The following is a 19,695-nucleotide window of genomic DNA, read 5'->3' on the forward strand; positions in this document are numbered from 1 at the left end:
GTTTGCCCAAAGAGCATTTATCTAGCTGCTTTCAATTGAGAAAGCTGCCATACCTGGCAATGATTCCAAACAAGTGATAGATTGTAAAAATCCACCAAGCCCTCCACTCCTTCTGCAAGTAAGGTAAGCACTTTCTAAACTGGCACGATCACCTGTACTTCTGTTAACTATTACCAGTAATTAGAAGCTTGTACAAAAACAATCTTTTCACCCACTCTTTTACGCAGTGGTAGAAGAAGTGCTCCCAATTTATTTTTCACTTAAATGGTAAACGGTGCATTTATATAGCGCTTTTATCCAAAGCGTTTTACATAGATTGTGCATTACATTCACACACACATTCATACACCGATGGCGGAGGAAACTATGAAAGGCACCAACATGCTCATCGGGAGAAATTAGGGGTTCAGCGTCTTGCTCAAGGACACTTTGACACTAACTCTAACTCTGTAAAAGTATCAGTAAAAGTAAGTCAAAGTATCAATATCAAAATATGAAAATACTTTGTTACCAGTATTCCAAATTTGACTTGAGTAAAAGTAAAAAAGTATTGGCATCCAAAAATATCTACAGTACCAAAGTCAAAGTGCTAAAATGTTTAAAGTATGTCCAAACCTTTTCCAAAAATTGCCGATTTTCAAGGTCACTTTTTTTGGTGAAGTAACTAAATATATCAAATCATTGTAGTGGATTTAAAAAGTACAACATTTTCCATAGAGATGTTAGTGGAGTATACGTGTTAAAGTATTGACAAATGAACATACTCAAGTGAAGTAATAGTACCTCAAAATTGTACATAAGTAAGTAAATGTACTTGTAGTTGGGTGTTCACCTCTGCTTTTACCCCTGTAAACTTGTGACGTGACAATAAAGTTGTTTTATCAGATTGTCGGACTTCCTACACCCGCACTTGATATGAACAATACATCCATCACACGTTTAGCACGCACAATAGCAAATGACACTGACCATCGTCCCCTACATGGGGGGTGATGCAACTTTGATGATGGAGAGGGCCACTACATTTCCACACTCATTCCAGAGGGCCAACATTGCATGTACTGTCGGGCAAACACCTCCGTATTTTTCTTAAATGAATGCCGTACTTACTTCACCATTCTATGTCACACAAAAGTAGCAAAAATAGCCGATCCACAAGCTCAGAACGCGTCGCAGCGCGGCACGTTTTGAGGTTGTAGATCTGCTATTTTTGATTTGGAATCCTGATTATTATTTTTTGCTATTTTTGAATGCATTTAGTTATACTTATGTTAGCTTTGTTAACTTAAATACGAATACATTGGACATAAAAAAGACAATAGAATTTTAATACTAGTCATTAAGCTACTAATGTTTGGAATTGTAAACAGCTGAAATCAATAATATATCAGTATTACGATATTAACCTGCGGGCCGCATAAAGTGAAGGTGGGGGCAGCATGTGGCCCCCCGGGCCGCCAGGTGCCCATGTACTGCATGCCCTGCATTGTCACTTCAGACTCATGGACGAAGATACAGAACTTTGAAATGGCAAAAAGTTTGTTTTAGTAGGAGTTGTGTCCACTCTGCCGCTGCTGCACTAAACCGCTGGTTCTCAAAGTGGGGTCCGGGGACCCCCAGGGGTCCTTGAGGGAGTTCCAAGGGGTCCCCACCTAAATGATACATAGTTGGGAACCAAATTGACCCTTAAGGGTCTGTAACTCTGAGAGTGTACAAATGGAACCAAACGGACCCGTTAGGGTCCGTTTGGTTCCATTTGTACACTCTCAGAGTTAAATTAACATTGATTTTACAATATAAATTGGGGTCTCAGAGATAGGAAATGCCATTAAATGGGGGTCCGTAGCCCTAATGCATGTCAAACTGGGGGTCCTTGAAATTAAAATGGTTGAGAATCACTGCTAGAGCCGTAAAAATCTTTTCTTATGGGGGTCCCTGGCATATCTTTTCAAATGGGGGTCCGCGGGCTAATAAGTGTCAAGCTGGGGGTTCTTGACATGACAAAGTTTGAGAACCACTGCACTAAAACAACCTGCCTCGCTGATATGATGGTATATGTACACTGGGGACTTCATGTCTTGGTGTTAATGTTGCTCTGTGCCAGTGGTGGAAAAAGTACAAGTAGTTACAAGTAGTAGTTTACAAGTAAAAGTCCGGAATTCAAAATGTACTTGAGTGAAAGTACAAAAGTATTGGTATCAAAATGTACTTAAAAGTAACAAAGTAGAAGGTACTCATTATGCATTATGTCCCATTTCACAAGTTTTCAATTGTGTAAAAATGTTTTGAAAATAGCAGATCTACAGTACAAGCTCACTGTGAGCTATTTTCAAATGGCCGAAACGTATATACAAGGGTTGAAGTGGGTAATGTATGTTTTGTAATAATAATCAAAATCTACTAGGAACTACATTTTTCAAATATTTGTAGTGGAGTAGAAGTATAATATTTGCCTCTGAGTTGTAGTGGAGTAAAAGTAAAAATGTAGACAATTGGAAATACTCCAGTAAAGCAAAAGTACCTCAAAATTGTACTTAAGTACAATAATTGAGTAAATGTCCTTAGTTCCTTTACACCACTGCTCTGTGTTTTTCTGTTGGAACAGACTGTGAGGATGAATATCCCTGAGGGGACAATAAATACTATTTATTATTATTATTATTAAGTTGAAGCTGATCAGTGCTCTGCACCGTGTCCATGTTTACCTGAACTTGTACCCCCATAACCCCCATAACTTGTACCCCCATAACCCCCATAACTTGTACCCCCATAACCTCCCCGATAACCTGCAGTATATTAGAACTCTGGGTCTGAGGCATTTAAACGTGTGCGCTGGGAGAGAACATCTCCCCCCTGTGTGTTTGTGCTCGCTACGTAATGAAGCACATTCCCCATCATCTCCTAGTTGGCATGCATTACCACAGCGGGGCCTTGCAAACAGATGCAGTTGTAAAAAAGAGTTTTACAAGGCAGGGCATTACTACTCACTTTAATTTGAAGTTTGCACCTGCTGCCCTATAATGCGATGCCCCCCCACCCCCACCCCCTCCCCTTGCTCTCTGGGAGAGGGCTCCTGGTGTTTTAACACCTTCTTCTGGGAGTCCCAGGTGCACCTACCCCCCCCCCCCCCCCCCCCCCCACCCCCTCCGTAGTCTCTTCTGTCTACCTCCGAACATGGAAAAGACTCAGCGTGGTGTCCTAGGTGGGACATCGGGGGCCGAGTCATGTGTCATGTGTCATATAGGCTACCTACAAGGCCACAAAGTGTCGCATTTGCAACGCTTTGTGGGCTTGTAGGTATAGGCTATTTTTGGTCGCATTCGTGCCACATTGTGGGCTTGTATGTAGGCTATTTTGTTTTGTAATCCGCGGTGCGTTGTGGGCTTGTAGGTAAGCTATTTTTGGCGTATCTGCGTGCGTTGTAGTGGGCTTGTAGGTAGGCTTTTTTTTTTTGCATCTACGACACGTTGTGGGCTTGTAGATAAACAATTTTTGTCACATCTGACTACGTTGTGGGCTTGTAGGTAGGCTATTTTTGTCGCATCTGCAACGTGCCGTGGGCATGAAGGTCAACATATTGTCAGGTCGTGCGTACTGTAGCTAGTGACGACTTGGGGCAAAAAAAGCACCCTGTTTGAGGAGAATCAACCATCATACGATGATGAGGCGTGAATCACGTCTACAGCAGGGGTCTTCAACAGGGGGTCCGGGACCCCTAGGGGGTCCTCAGAGTTACTACAGGGGGTCCGCCAGATCTTAGTGTGATATGATTTTTTTTTACATTAACCCTAGCGTCCCTTTTCTGATGAGAACTTAAGCCAAAAATAGCCGATCTACAAGCTCACAACGCCTCGCACTGCGAGACGTTGTGAGCTTGTAGATCTGCTATTTTTGGCAGAGAGTTATAGGTGTAGAGGGAAAAAAGAGCAGCAAAAGTTTATCCGGAACAACATTTTATACAATATAGAGGGGGTCCCTGCTTCATCTCTCTCTCAGCTGGGGGGTCCTTGGCCTGAAAACGTTGAAGATCCCTGGTCTACAGATCCCTGCATCCATGAGTACAGAATCACTCAGATTCATGTCTATCCGTCTCAACAAATAGAACATTAATCTCATACAGAAGTGTGATGACAACATTTGTTTGTAACAAAACAGAACCTGCCACATGTATCACGGCACGATGGCGTTAGGAGGACCTCCTTCACAATGACCGCAGCTGTTGCTAATTAATAGGCAAAGAAAAGAAGGGGAAAAAAGAGGGTGTAAAGCAACCGAGGGGGTGGCAGATAAGAATTTAATAATAACTATTATAGTGGAAAATACTGCCTCACGGATGTTGTTTAAACACCACATCTGACACACACACACACAACACACACACACACACACACACACACACACACACACACACACACACACACACACACACACACACACACACACACACACACACACACACACACACACACACACACACACACACACACACACACGCGTGCGCGCGGTACACCTGTTTGCTGCAGACAGAGTAAACAATGCTGTTTCCATTATTTGTGGTTTTTTTTAACGAGCGTGACTCATTGCTTACTTACAAAGCCTTCAGTGTTGCACTTTCATCCACAGATTTACCACATCAGGCCATCTGGGGTAATGCACAGAAACCCTCATCGTCTAAAATCACTTTATAGACCATGTCTTTTTTTCTTCTTCTTTTTTTCTCTCCCTTGGAGAGTGTAGGGATGGGGGTGGGGCCAACATGGAGACCCAAAACATTGTTAAACCACAAGAAGGACCGTGCCTGTTGTTCAGGCGACCGCCAACACAGTAAAACTACAGAGTGCTAATTTGAGCTGATTCTGATTCTAACCCGTAATGGTCCATTCCTTTTGTTGTTTCTTTTACACTTTAAAGCAGGGGGTCTTCAACGTCTTCAGGCCAAGGACCCCCTAGCTGAGAGAGATGAAGCAGGGACCCCCTTTATATTGTATACAATTGTGTTTCAGATTGAACTTTTTTTGTTTACTTGGTCTGCTCTTTTTTTCCCTCTACACCAAACAGCTCTTTGCCCCAAAAAAATGCCAATCTACAAGCTCACAACGCCTCACAGCGTGAGGCGTTGTGAGCTTGTAGATCTGCTATTTTTTGGCTAAAGTTCTCTTCAGAAAAGGGATGCTAGGGTTCAAGTAGTTAATGTAAAAATCACATCACACAAAGATTTGGCAGACCCCCTGTAGTAACTCTGAGGACCCCCTACGGGTCCCAAACCCCCTGTTGAAGACCTCTGCTTTAAAGGAGTAGTTCACCCAACAAATGACTTATTTTATATCAATTACTCACCCCATGAAGCCTTGAATTCATGGATTTTTTTTTGTTTTTTGTCGCATTCCTAAGCCAATAATTCAGTCACTGGCGGAAAGATGCTTATGTCTCCGGTAGGAGACTCTTACGGGAGACTCCGCCGGTCATCACATTATTGGCTTAGCAATGCAGGATTTTTTTTTTTTTTAATCCATGATTTGGGGTGAACTACTCATTTAAGAGTTAAATGGACCACTTGCCAACGTGGCATCCCTATTTTTCTACAAAGGCGATAAAGACAAAGTGGACTGTGTACGGCGTATACAGCATCTGACGGTAGAACACACCACTGCCCTAAATGACCCCTGGGGGTCCCCGGACCCCACTTTGAGAACCACTGGAATAGCTGATCCTGTTAGCCTGTACAGGTGTGAGAGAAGAAACATCTATTAATTTATTATATCGGGGTAGCTGCCACACAGACGATGCCACAACATACCTGCGCTGCAAACTTATAAAGGACTTTCTTTCTCTGCCCTCATTCACACACACTGCATTTTATGAGCGGGAGGGCGCTTTGGAACGAGAGAGAGAGAGAGAGAGAGAGAGAGAGAGAGAGAGAGAGAGAGAGAGAGAGAGAGAGAGAGAGAGAGAGAGAGAGAGAGAGAGAGAGAGAGAGAGAGAGAGAGAGAGAGAGAGAGAGAGAGAGAGAGAGAGAGAGAGAGAGAGAGAGAGAGAGAGAGAGAGAGAGAGAGAGAGAGGTATGGACTATAGTTGTTATTATTATTAGTTGGGTAGTTTTCGCTCTATTTAGACAGGATGCTGGGATCAGAGAACAGGGCAAGGATGACAAGAACTTGAATGGGAGACGTTGCGATATCACATACCTGCACATCCCCACTGCTGATATTTGACAGGTTTTAATGTTTTTTCACCTGTCTGTAGTGATGTATCAGTGGTCATAGGAAACCTATTTCTATAACTGCAAATTCTTCTACTAAATTAAATCATGGTCAAATTGAAGTCAAAAAGAGATACAGTGAACCACACAAAGACAATCCTCCTGATCTCTGATCCTCTGCTGACATCTAGTGGACAGTCATATATATAAAGTATAGGCTACATTATATCGGTGGGAAGGAATGATCATCAGTGAGTGATGATCAGATTATCAAGTGTGAGTGGTTACCATTTAAATCAGTGGTCAGGATGGGATGAATAGTTGAATGGTCTCTGTGTGATGTCTGTTAAAATCACTGCATAGACAGCAAGATACGATCAAGTATACTTATTTAGACACACATCGGCCTTCATTTCCACATGAACATTTGGAATTGAAGGCTGTTGTACTTGTGTCAGAGCTCAAAGCCTCTAGCTTGAACATTGAACTTAAAGGAAAGAGCAAACAAAGTTACTAAGTCTCTAAGTAAGTAAGTAAGTAAGTAAGTAAGTAAGTAAGTAAGTAAGTAAGTAAGTAAGTAAGTAAGTAAGTAAAAGTCAACTGAACTGAGCAAGAGCCACATACACACATATATCGTAACCTGTCACAACTCACAATTAACTTGAGCCACACCACAACAGACCTCTAGCATTAACTTTAAAGGAAATTACAAACTCATTCATATAGTCTAATGGAAGTGACCAAGGGACACGTACACTGTAACCTGTCACAAACATGATTCATTGCCAACCAGTCATCAGACCCCAACATGACAGCAATAGAGTAACAGATTCAATCACATTACAGCATACAACACAAGCAGCAGCAAAACAAACATGTTCCTACCTTGAGCCATCTTCTACTTGACTTCATCAGTTGTGTGGGACGTGACGGCCTGCAGGGTCAAACTTTGGAACCCATGGATAGAGAGGTAGAGCCCCCCCCCCCCCCTCTCTTTAAGTGGTCCCTCAGACAAGCCCTTCAGACCTGGAGCTGCGTCTCCATGTCTTCTCCATCCTCCATACATCTGGCCAGCTGGCCGATACTCTCCAACCCTGCATTTTATGTTGCAAAACCACATAGGAAACATGTGTTTGTTTTATGCTTTTATGCGTTTCTATCCTGGGTATCCCAAATCAAATACGTCCACATAGGTGGGTGTGGGACGCCCACTTGATTTATGCCTGTGTGTTGGCTCCCGTATATAGCACAAGTTTCCGATATTCAATTAAGTAAAGTTAAAAGTATTGGCATCAAAATGTACTTAAAAATACCAAAAGTAAAAAATACTCATTAGCTATGCCAGAATGTAAAGTGTTGTGAATGTGAGTGAGTGAAGGTCAAATATATAAAAGATATTTTGAAAATAGCAGATCTACAAGCTCAGACATCACTGCACGTTGTGAGATTGTAGATCGGCTACTTTCAAATAGACAAAAGTATATAGGGCTGAAGTGGTTAATGTATGTTTTGTAATAATAATCAAAATCTACAAAGTAACTAGAAAAAAATGTTTTTGGTAGAGATGCAGCACAAAGAGGAGATAGGGGGGTAACAGCAGAATGACATGGACCAAGTTATTGTGTAACATCCTGCTTCCATGTTCTACATTTCTGGCAGTGCTGTAAAGATGTGCTGGCAGTGCTGTAAAGATTCATCAGACAGCCATAAAACACTACTTACCTTTCACAATAGAAAGAAAACACTGACAAACATGGCGCCCTCAGCTACCTAGTTAGCTGAACTACTGTGTCCAGTGAGGGACAAAAAGGTGATGCTTGCTTAAAACAGGTGAAAGAAATTGGAAACAGTGACACCTAATGACATGAATAGGCTACTGCCTTACATCTACATGCAAAAGTTCAATCGCCTGTCTTAAATAATCATAAGATGTTTATAAGAAAAAAATGTAGTGAGTAGAAAACCATAACAATGTAAATCAGTGCTTGCTCTTTGAGGTATTGCTGGGATTTGAACCCAGGATCTCCAGTTTACTAAAGAGGCGCTTTCACCAGCTAAACCACGGTAGCCTACCTGCAAAAGCCTGATGTTAAAGATAGAAGATGAGATGCTCTGATCAAGTAAATGAATCGTTAAAGTTCTAAACGCTATTGTAAAATGAATTTCCGTTTGTTTCCAGTGGGAAGCGAGCCGCACACATGTAAATCCGTCCCACTACATTTGATTGGGTAAAGCACTGCCCGCTTCCTGATCTGAAGGCACGCCCACTTGTAGCCAATGTGCAAAGGTTCTCAGCTACCGACAGATTCAAGCGCAGCTATGAATCTGTTCTTGAGAGATTATAGTTTGCCCAACAATCCCATACCATTAAATAGCAATTATTTGCGCCCAATGTGGGGCTCGAACACACGACCCTGAGATTAAGAGTCTCATGCTCTTGCGACTAAGCTAACCGGACTCATTTTCATCTTCAACAGAGCTTCATTTTTGGACTATAAGCAGATGTTACAGGTACCAGGATGTGGCACCTAGTAGCAGATATATGTTTACCTGGAAAACAGGTTAAAGTGCTTATAAAGAATAGAGAGAGTGAACGTGGTCTGTTTCCACCGAGTCTTCTCTCAGTTGTGAGAAGAACCAGCAGCACATGCGCACTAGACTACCTAGAGGACTAGCTCAGAAGGCAAAACAGGTTAATACCATGGTCTTGCACTGCCACCTATTGACCAAAGTTACTATTGATTTTTGTGAAAACGTATCATGTATCCTTAGATTTTAGGATATGCTTATGGTCGAAAAATTAAGCTCTGAGTAGAAAACCATAACAATGTATATCAGTGCTTGCTTTTTGAGGTACTACTGGGATTTGAACCCAGGATCTCCTGTTTACAAGACAGGCGCTTTCACCAGCTAAGCCACGGTGCCTGCAGAAGCCTGATGTTAAAGTTAGAAGATGACATGCTCTATCAAGTAAATGAATCGTTAAAGTCCAAAACACTATTGTTAAATTAGTTTCGGTTTATTTCCAGTGGGAAGCGAGCCGCAACTCATGCTCTACCGACTGAGCTAACCGGGCTCATTTTCATCTTCAACAGAGCTTCATTTTTGGACTATAAGCAGATGTTACAGGTACCAGGATGTGGCACCTAGTAGCAGATATATGTTTACCTGGAAAACAGGTTAAAGTGCTTATGAAGAATAGAGAGAGTGAAACGTGGTCTGTTTCCACCGAGTCTTCTCTCAGTTGTGAAAAGAACCAGCAGCACATGCGCACTAAACTACCTAGAGGACTAGCTCAGAAGGCAAAACAGGTTAATACCATGGTCTTGCACTGCCACCTATTGACCAAAGTTACTATTGATTTTGGTGAAAACATATCATGTATCCTTAGATTTTAGGATATGCTTATGGTTGAAAAATTAAGCTCTGTAAAAGGTGAAATAAGCCTGGTTAGCTCAGTCGGTAGAGCATGAGACTCTTAATCTCAGGGTCGTGGGTTTGAGCCCCACATTGTGCGCAAAGAATTGCCATTTAATGGAATGTGAGTGTTGGGCAAACTATGATACAACTCTATCATTTCAATCTGTTGATGAGGTACTAGTTTAGAACTTTAACGATTCATTTACTTGATCAGAGCATCTCATCTTATATCTTGTCTTAAATAATCACAAGAGGTTTATAAAATAAAAATGTAGTGAGTAGAAAACCATAACAATGTATATCAGTGCTTGCTTTTTGAGGTACTACTAGGATTTGAACCCAGGATCTCCTGTTTACAAGACAGGCGCTTTCACCAGCTAAGCCACGGTACCTGCAGAAGCCTCATGTTAAAGTTAGAACATGAGATGCTCTGATCAAGTAAATTAATCGTTAAAGTCCTAAACACTATTGTTAAATGAGTTTCGGTTTTATTCCAGTGGGAAGCGAGCCGCAGCACATGTAAATCCGTCCCACTACATTTGATTGGGTAAAGCACGGCCTGTTTCCTGATCTGAAGGCACGCCCACTTGTAGCCAATGTGCAAAGGTTCTCAGCTACCGACAGATTCAAGTGCAGCTATGAATCTGTTCTTGAGAGATTATAGTTTGCCCAACACTCCCATACCATTAAATAGCAATTATTTGCGCCCAATGAGGGGCTCGAACCCACGACCCTGAGATTAAGAGTCTCATGCTCTACCGACTGAGCTAACCGGGCTCATTTTCATCTTCAACAAAGCTTCATTTTTGGACTAGAAGCAGATGTTACAGGTACCAGGATGTGGCACCTAGTAGCAGATATATGTTTACCTGGAAAACAGGTTAAAGTGCTTATGAAGAATAGAGAGAGTGAAACGTGGTCTGTTTCCACCAAGTCTTCTCTCAGTTGTGAGAAGAACCAGCAGCACATGCGCACTAGACTACCTAGAGGACTAGCTCAGAAGGCAAAACAGGTTAATACCATGGTCTTGCACTGCCACCTATTGACCAAAGTTACTATTGATTTTGGTGAAAACATATCATGTATCCTTAGATTTTAGGATATGCTTATGGTCGAAAAATTAAGCTCTGAGTAGAAAACAATAACAATGTATATCAGTGCTTGCTTTTTGAGGTACTACTGGGATTTGAACCCAGGATCTCCTGTTTACAAGACAGGCGCTTTCACCAGCTAAGCCACGGTACCTGCAGAAGCCTGATGTTAAAGTTAGAAGATGACATGCTCTATCAAGTAAATGAATCGTTAAAGTCCAAAACACTATTGTTAAATTAGTTTCGGTTTATTTCCAGTGGGAAGCGAGCCGCAACTCATGCTCTACCGACTGAGCTAACCGGGCTCATTTTCATATTCAACAGAGCTTCATTTTTGGACTATAAGCAGATGTTACAGGTACCAGGATGTGGCACCTAGTAGCAGATATATGTTTACCTGGAAAACAGGTTAAAGTGCTTATGAAGAATAGAGAGAGTGAAACGTGGTCTGTTTCCACCGAGTCTTCTCTCAGTTGTGAGAAGAACCAGCAGCACATGCGCACTAGACTACCTAGAGGACTAGCTCAGAAGGCAAAACAGGTTAATACCATGGTCTTGCACTGCCACCTATTGACCAAAGTTACTATTGATTTTGGTGAAAACATATCATGTATCCTTAGATTTTAGGATATGCTTATGGTTGAAGAATTAAGCTCTGTAAAAGGTGAAATAAGCAAAGCAAAGCAAAGTTTGTTGTTTACCCAGGGTGTCGGACTAAGCACGAAGCTTGTTTCCAGCCGGACCCTGCATGGAAGCCTTGCTCAAGGGCTATTCAGCGTTGATTCATGATTGATGTGATAAATTGGGGAATCGAACTAGGGACCTTCCGGTATCAAGGCCGCCGCTCTAACCACTAGGCCACCGCTGCCATCAAGCCTGGTTAGCTCAGTCGGTAGAGCATGAGACTCTTAATCTCAGGGTCGTGGGTTTGAGCCCCACATTGTGCGCAAAGAATTGCCATTTAATGGAATGTGAGTGTTGGGCAAACTATGATACAACTCTATCATTTCAATCTGTTGATGAGGTACTAGTTTAGAACTTTAACGATTCATTTACTTGATCAGAGCATCTCATCTTATATCTTGTCTTAAATAATCACAAGAGGTTTATAAAATAAAAATGTAGTGAGTAGAAAACCATAACAATGTATATCAGTGCTTGCTTTTTGAGGTACAACTAGGATTTGAACCCAGGATCTCCTGTTTACAAGACAGGCGCTTTCACCAGCTAAGCCACGGTACCTGCAGAAGCCTCAAGTTAAAGTTAGAAGATGAGATGCTCTGATCAAGTAAATTAATCGTTAAAGTCCTAAACACTATTGTTAAATGAGTTTCGGTTTTATTCCAGTGGGAAGCGAGCCGCAGCACATGTAAATCCGTCCCACTACATTTGATTGGGTAAAGCACGGCCTGTTTCCTGATCTGAAGGCACGCCCACTTGTAGCCAATGTGCAAAGGTTCTCAGCTACCGACAGATTCAAGTGCAGCTATGAATCTGTTCTTGAGAGATTATAGTTTGCCCAACACTCCCATACCATTAAATAGCAATTATTTGCGCCCAATGAGGGGCTCGAACCCACGACCCTGAGATTAAGAGTCTCATGCTCTACCGACTGAGCTAACCGGGCTCATTTTCATCTTCAACAAAGCTTCATTTTTGGACTAGAAGCAGATGTTACAGGTACCAGGATGTGGCACCTAGTAGCAGATATATGTTTACCTGGAAAACAGGTTAAAGTGCTTATGAAGAATAGAGAGAGTGAAACGTGGTCTGTTTCCACCAAGTCTTCTCTCAGTTGTGAGAAGAACCAGCAGCACATGCGCACTAGACTACCTAGAGGACTAGCTCAGAAGGCAAAACAGGTTAATACCATGGTCTTGCACTGCCACCTATTGACCAAAGTTACTATTGATTTTGGTGAAAACATATCATGTATCCTTAGATTTTAGGATATGCTTATGGTCGAAAAATTAAGCTCTGAGTAGAAAACAATAACAATGTATATCAGTGCTTGCTTTTTGAGGTACTACTGGGATTTGAACCCAGGATCTCCTGTTTACAAGACAGGCGCTTTCACCAGCTAAGCCACGGTACCTGCAGAAGCCTGATGTTAAAGTTAGACGATGACATGCTCTATCAAGTAAATGAATCGTTAAAGTCCAAAACACTATTGTTAAATTAGTTTCGGTTTATTTCCAGTGGGAAGCGAGCCGCAACTCATGCTCTACCGACTGAGCTAACCGGGCTCATTTTCATATTCAACAGAGCTTCATTTTTGGACTATAAGCAGATGTTACAGGTACCAGGATGTGGCACCTAGTAGCAGATATATGTTTACCTGGAAAACAGGTTAAAGTGCTTATGAAGAATAGAGAGAGTGAAACGTGGTCTGTTTCCACCGAGTCTTCTCTCAGTTGTGAGAAGAACCAGCAGCACATGCGCACTAGACTACCTAGAGGACTAGCTCAGAAGGCAAAACAGGTTAATACCATGGTCTTGCACTGCCACCTATTGACCAAAGTTACTATTGATTTTGGTGAAAACATATCATGTATCCTTAGATTTTAGGATATGCTTATGGTTGAAGAATTAAGCTCTGTAAAAGGTGAAATAAGCAAAGCAAAGCAAAGTTTGTTGTTTACCCAGGGTGTCGGACTAAGCACGAAGCTTGTTTCCAGCCGGACCCTGCATGGAAGCCTTGCTCAAGGGCTATTCAGCGGTGATTCATGATTGATGTGATGAATTGGGGAATCGAACTAGGGACCTTCCGGTATCAAGGCCGCCGCTCTAACCACTAGGCCACCGCTGCCATCAAGCCTGGTTAGCTCAGTTGGTAGAGCATGAGACTCTTAATCTCAGGGTCGTGGGTTTGAGCCCCACATTGTGCGCAAAGAATTGCCATTTAATGGAATGTGAGTGTTGGGCAAACTATGATACAACTCTATCATTTCAATCTGTTGATGAGGTACTAGTTTAGAACTTTAACGATTCATTTACTTGATCAGAGCATCTCATCTTATATCTTGTCTTAAATAATCACAAGAGGTTTATAAAATAAAAATGTAGTGAGTAGAAAACCATAACAATGTATATCAGTGCTTGCTTTTTGAGGTACAACTAGGATTTGAACCCAGGATCTCCTGTTTACAAGACAGGCGCTTTCACCAGCTAAGCCACGGTACCTGCAGAAGCCTCAAGTTAAAGTTAGAAGATGAGATGCTCTGATCAAGTAAATTAATCGTTAAAGTCCTAAACACTATTGTTAAATGAGTTTCGGTTTTATTCCAGTGGGAAGCGAGCCGCAGCACATGTAAATCCGTCCCACTACATTTGATTGGGTAAAGCACGGCCTGTTTCCTGATCTGAAGGCACGCCCACTTGTAGCCAATGTGCAAAGGTTCTCAGCTACCGACAGATTCAAGTGCAGCTATGAATCTGTTCTTGAGAGATTATAGTTTGCCCAACACTCCCATACCATTAAATAGCAATTATTTGCGCCCAATGAGGGGCTCGAACCCACGACCCTGAGATTAAGAGTCTCATGTTCTACCGACTGAGCTAACCGGGCTCATTTTCATCTTCAACAAAGCTTCATTTTTGGACTAGAAGCAGATGTTACAGGTACCAGGATGTGGCACCTAGTAGCAGATATATGTTTACCTGGAAAACAGGTTAAAGTGCTTATGAAGAATAGAGAGAGTGAAACGTGGTCTGTTTCCACCAAGTCTTCTCTCAGTTGTGAGAAGAACCAGCAGCACATGCGCACTAGACTACCTAGAGGACTAGCTCAGAAGGCAAAACAGGTTAATACCATGGTCTTGCACTGCCACCTATTGACCAAAGTTACTATTGATTTTGGTGAAAACATATCATGTATCCTTAGATTTTAGGATATGCTTATGGTCGAAAAATTAAGCTCTGAGTAGAAAACAATAACAATGTATATCAGTGCTTGCTTTTTGAGGTACTACTTGGATTTGAACCCAGGATCTCCTGTTTACAAGACAGGCGCTTTCACCAGCTAAGCCACGGTACCTGCAGAAGCCTGATGTTAAAGTTAGAAGATGACATGCTCTGATCAAGTAAATGAATCGTTAAAGTCCAAAACACTATTGTGAAATGAGTTTCTGTTTATTTCCAGTGGGAAGCGAGCCGCAACTCATGCTCTACCGACTGAGCTAACCGGGCTCATTTTCATCTTCAACAGAGCTTCATTTTTGGACTATAAGCAGATGTTACAGGTACCAGGAAGTGGCACCTAGTAGCAGATATATGTTTACCTGGAAAACAGGTTAAAGTGCTTATGAAGAATAGAGAGAGTGAAACGTGGTCTGTTTCCACCAAGTCTTCTCTCAGTTGTGAGAAGAACCAGCAGCACATGCGCACTAGACTACCTAGAGGACTAGCTCAGAAGGCAAAACAGGTTAATACCATGGTCTTGCACTGCCACCTATTGACCAAAGTTACTATTGATTTTGGTGAAAACATATCATGTTTACTTAGATTTTAGGATACGCTTATGGTTGAAAAATTAAGCTCTGTAAAAGGTGAAATAAGCCTGGTTAGCTCAGTCGGTAGAGCATGAGACTTTTAATCTCAGGGTCGTGGGATCGAGCCCCACATTGGGCGCAAAGAATTGCCATTTAATGGAATGTGAGTGTTGGGCAAACTATGATACACCTCTATCATTTCAATCTGTTGATGAGGTACTAGTTTAGAACTTTAACGATTGATTTACTTGATCAGAGCATCTCATCTTATATCTTGTCTTAAATAATCACAAGAGGTTTATAAAATAAAAATGTAGTGAGTAGAAAACCATAACAATGTATATCAGTGCTTGCTTTTTGAGGTACTACTAGGATTTGAACCCAGCATCTCCTGTTTACAAGACAGGCGCTTTCACCAGCTAAGCCACGGTACCTGCAGAAGCCTCATGTTAAAGTTAGAAGATGAGATGCTCTGATCAAGTAAATGAATCGTTAAAGTCCTAAACACTATTGTTAAATGAGTTTCGGTTTATTTCCAGTGGGAAGCGAGCCGCAACACATGTAAATCCGTCGCACTACATTTGATTGGGTAAAGCACGGCCTGCTTCCTGATCTGAAGGCACGCCCACTTGTAGCCAATGTGCAAAGGTTCTCAGCTACCGACAGATTCAAGTGCAGCTATGAATCTGTTCTTGAGAGATTATAGTTTGCCCAACACTCCCATACCATTAAATAGCAATTATTTGCGCCCAATGTGGGGCTCGAACCCACGACCCTGAGATTAAGAGTCTCATGCTCTTGCGACTGAGCTAACCGGGCTCATTTTCATCTTCAACAAAGCTTCATTTTTGGACTAGAAGCAGATGTTACAGGTACCAGGATGTGGCACCTAGTAGCAGATATATGTTTACCTGGAAAACAGGTTAAAGTGCTTATGAAGAATAGAGAGAGTGAAACGTGGTCTGTTTCCACCAAGTCTTCTCTCAGTTGTGAGAAGAACCAGCAGCACATGCGCACTAGACTACCTAGAGGACTAGCTCAGAAGGCAAAACAGGTTAATACCATGGTCTTGCACTGCCACCTATTGACCAAAGTTACTATTGATTTTGGTGAAAACATATCATGTATCCTTAGATTTTAGGATATGCTTATGGTCGAAAAATTAAGCTCTGAGTAGAAAACAATAACAATGTATATCAGTGCTTGCTTTTTGAGGTACTACTGGGATTTGAACCCAGAATCTCCTGTTTACAAGACAGGCGCTTTCACCAGCTAAGCCACGGTACCTGCAGAAGCCTGATGTTAAAGTTAGAACATGAGATGCTCTGATCAAGTAAATGAATCGTTAAAGTCCAAAACACTATTGTTAAATGAGTTTCTGTTTATTTCCAGTGGGAAGCGAGCCGCAACTCATGCTCTACCGACTGAGCTAACCGGGCTCATTTTCATCTTCAACAGAGCTTCATTTTTGGACTATAAGCAGATGTTACAGGTACCAGGAAGTGGCACCTAGTAGCAGATATATGTTTACCTGGAAAACAGGTTAAAGTGCTTATGAAGAATAGAGAGAGTGAAACATGGTCTGTTTCCACCAAGTCTTCTCTCAGTTGTGAGAAGAACCAGCAGCACATGCGCACTAGACTACCTAGAGGACTAGCTCAGAAGGCAAAACAGGTTAATACCATGGTCTTGCACTGCCACCTATTGACCAAAGTTACTATTGATTTTGGTGAAAACATATCATGTTTCCTTAGATTTTAGGATACGCTTATGGTTGAAAAATTAAGCTCTGTAAAAGGTGAAATAAGCCTGGTTAGCTCAGTCGGTAGAGCATGAGACTCTTAATCTCAGGGTCGTGGGTTCGAGCCCCACATTGGGCGCAAAGAATTGCCATTTAATGGAATGTGAGTGTTGGGCAAACTATGATACACCTCTATCATTTCAATCTGTTGATGAGGTACTAGTTTAGAACTTTAACGATTCATTTACTTGATCAGAGCATCTCATCTTATATCTTGTCTTAAATAATCACAAGAGGTTTATAAAATAAAAATGTAGTGAGTAGAAAACCATAACAATGTATATCAGTGCTTGCTTTTTGAGGTACTACTAGGATTTGAACCCAGCATCTCCTGTTTACAAGACAGGCGCTTTCACCAGCTAAGCCACGGTACCTGCAGAAGCCTCATGTTAAAGTTAGATGATGAGATGCTCTGATCAAGTAAATTAATCGTTAAAGTCCTAAACACTATTGTTAAATGAGTTTCGGTTTATTTCCAGTGGGAAGCGAGCCGCAACACATGTAAATCCGTCGCACTACATTTGATTGGGTAAAGCACGGCCTGCTTCCTGATCTGAAGGCACGCCCACTTGTAGCCAATGTGCAAAGGTTCTCAGCTACCGACAGATTCAAGTGCAGCTATGAATCTGTTCTTGAGAGATTATAGTTTGCCCAACACTCCCATACCATTAAATAGCAATTATTTGCGCCCAATGTGGGGCTCGAACCCACGACCCTGAGATTAAGAGTCTCATGCTCTAGCGACTGAGCTAACCGGGCTCATTTTCATCTTCAACAGAGCTTCATTTTTGGACTAATAGCAGATGTTACAGGTACCAGGATGTGGCACCTAGTAGCAGATATATGTTTACCTGGAAAACAGGTTAAAGTGCTTATGAAGAATAGAGAGAGTGAAACGTGGTCTGTTTCCACCGAGTCTTCTCTCAGTTGTGAGAAGAACCAGCAGCACATGCGCACTAGACTACCTAGAGGACTAGCTCAGAAGGCAAAACAAGTTAATACCATGGTCTTGCACTGCCACCTATTGACCAAAGTTACTATTGATTTTAGTGAAAACATATCATGTATCCTTAGATCTTAGGATATTCTTATGGTCGAAAAATTAAGCTTGTTAAAAGGTAAAATAAGCCCGGTTAGCTCAGTTGGTAGAGAATGAGATTCTTAATCTCAAGGTCGTGGGTTCGAGCCCCACATCGGGCGCAAAGAATTGCCATTTAATGGAATGTGAGTGTTGGGCAAACTATGATACACCTCTATCATTTCAATCTGTAGATGAGGTACTAGTTTAGAACTTTAACGATTAATTTACTTGATCAGAGTATCTCATCTTCTATCTTGTCTTAAATAATCACAAGAGGTTTATAAAATAAAAATGTAGTGAGTAGAAAACCATAACAATGTATATCAGTGCTTGCTTTTAGAGGTACTACTGGGATTTGAACACAGGATCTCTTGTTTACAAGACAGGCGTTTTCACCAGCTAAGCCACGGTACCTGCAGAAACCTGATGTTAAAGTTTGAAGATGAGATGCTCTGATCAAGTAAATGAATCGTTAAAGTCCTAAACACTATTGTTAAATGAGTTTAGGTTTATTTCCAGTGGGAAGCGAGCCGCAACACATGTAAATCCGTCCCACTACATTTGATTGGGTAAAGCACGGCCTGCTTCCTGATCTGAAGGCACGCCCACTTGTAGCCAATGTGCAAAGGTTCTCAGCTACCGACAGATTCAAGCGCAGCTATGAATCTGTTCTTGAGAGATTATAGTTTGCCCAACACTCCCATACCATTAAATAGCAATTATTTGCGCCCAATGTGGGGCTCGAACCCACGACCCTGAGATTAAGAGTCTCATGCTCTACCGACTGAGCTAACCGGGCTCATTTTCATCTTCAACAGAGCTTAATTTTTGGACTATAAGCAGATGTTACAGGTACCAGGATGTGGCACCTAGTAGCAGATATATGTTTACCTGGAAAACAGGTTAAAGTGCTTATGAAGAATAGAGAGAGTGAAATGTGGTCTGTTTCCACCGAGTCTTCTCTCAGTTGTGAGAAGAACCAGCAGCACATGCGCACTAGACTACCTAGAGGACTAGCTCAGAAGGCAAAACAGGTTAATACCATGCCACCTATTGACCAAAGTTGTTATTGATTTTGGTGAAAACATATTGTAATAAATGTGGTTTTCTATCGTTTCTACACAATGGTAGATAATGTCAGACCTTGGAATAAGCAGGTCAACAAGGATATACAAACAGAGCGATCTTTATTAATTCATACTCTATGAAGTTATATAACAATACAGTGCTGGAAACCCCTAATAATAAAACCATTTGCTACAGTACTTAAAATACAGTGCTTTTATCTGTGCACCAATGTTATGCAACAATACTCGATTGCTTGCATGGGTACTTAACTCGCCAAGCGGCTGGACCCTCCCCCGGGGTCTGAGCTTGTGCCACCATCCAACTCCCCGGGGAGATACTGGCTGGACGACGGGAACGTGCGGACAGGATTCAGTCAGGCCTTGTGCTGGACACTCGCACGGTTGCAGATCGGCGGAGCGGTGTGCCGTACACTGACTAAGAGTTCCCCCTAACTAACTACAGGAGACCGTGGCTATAGTCTCCCCTCCTGCAACAATATAGCTAGCTCCCCCTTGCTAACTATCTTTGCATCTGCAAGACTATAA

Source organism: Gymnoscopelus microlampas (assembly GCF_963454915.1).
Source record: "Gymnoscopelus microlampas genome assembly, chromosome: 20".
NCBI lineage: Eukaryota > Metazoa > Chordata > Actinopteri > Myctophiformes > Myctophidae > Gymnoscopelus > Gymnoscopelus microlampas.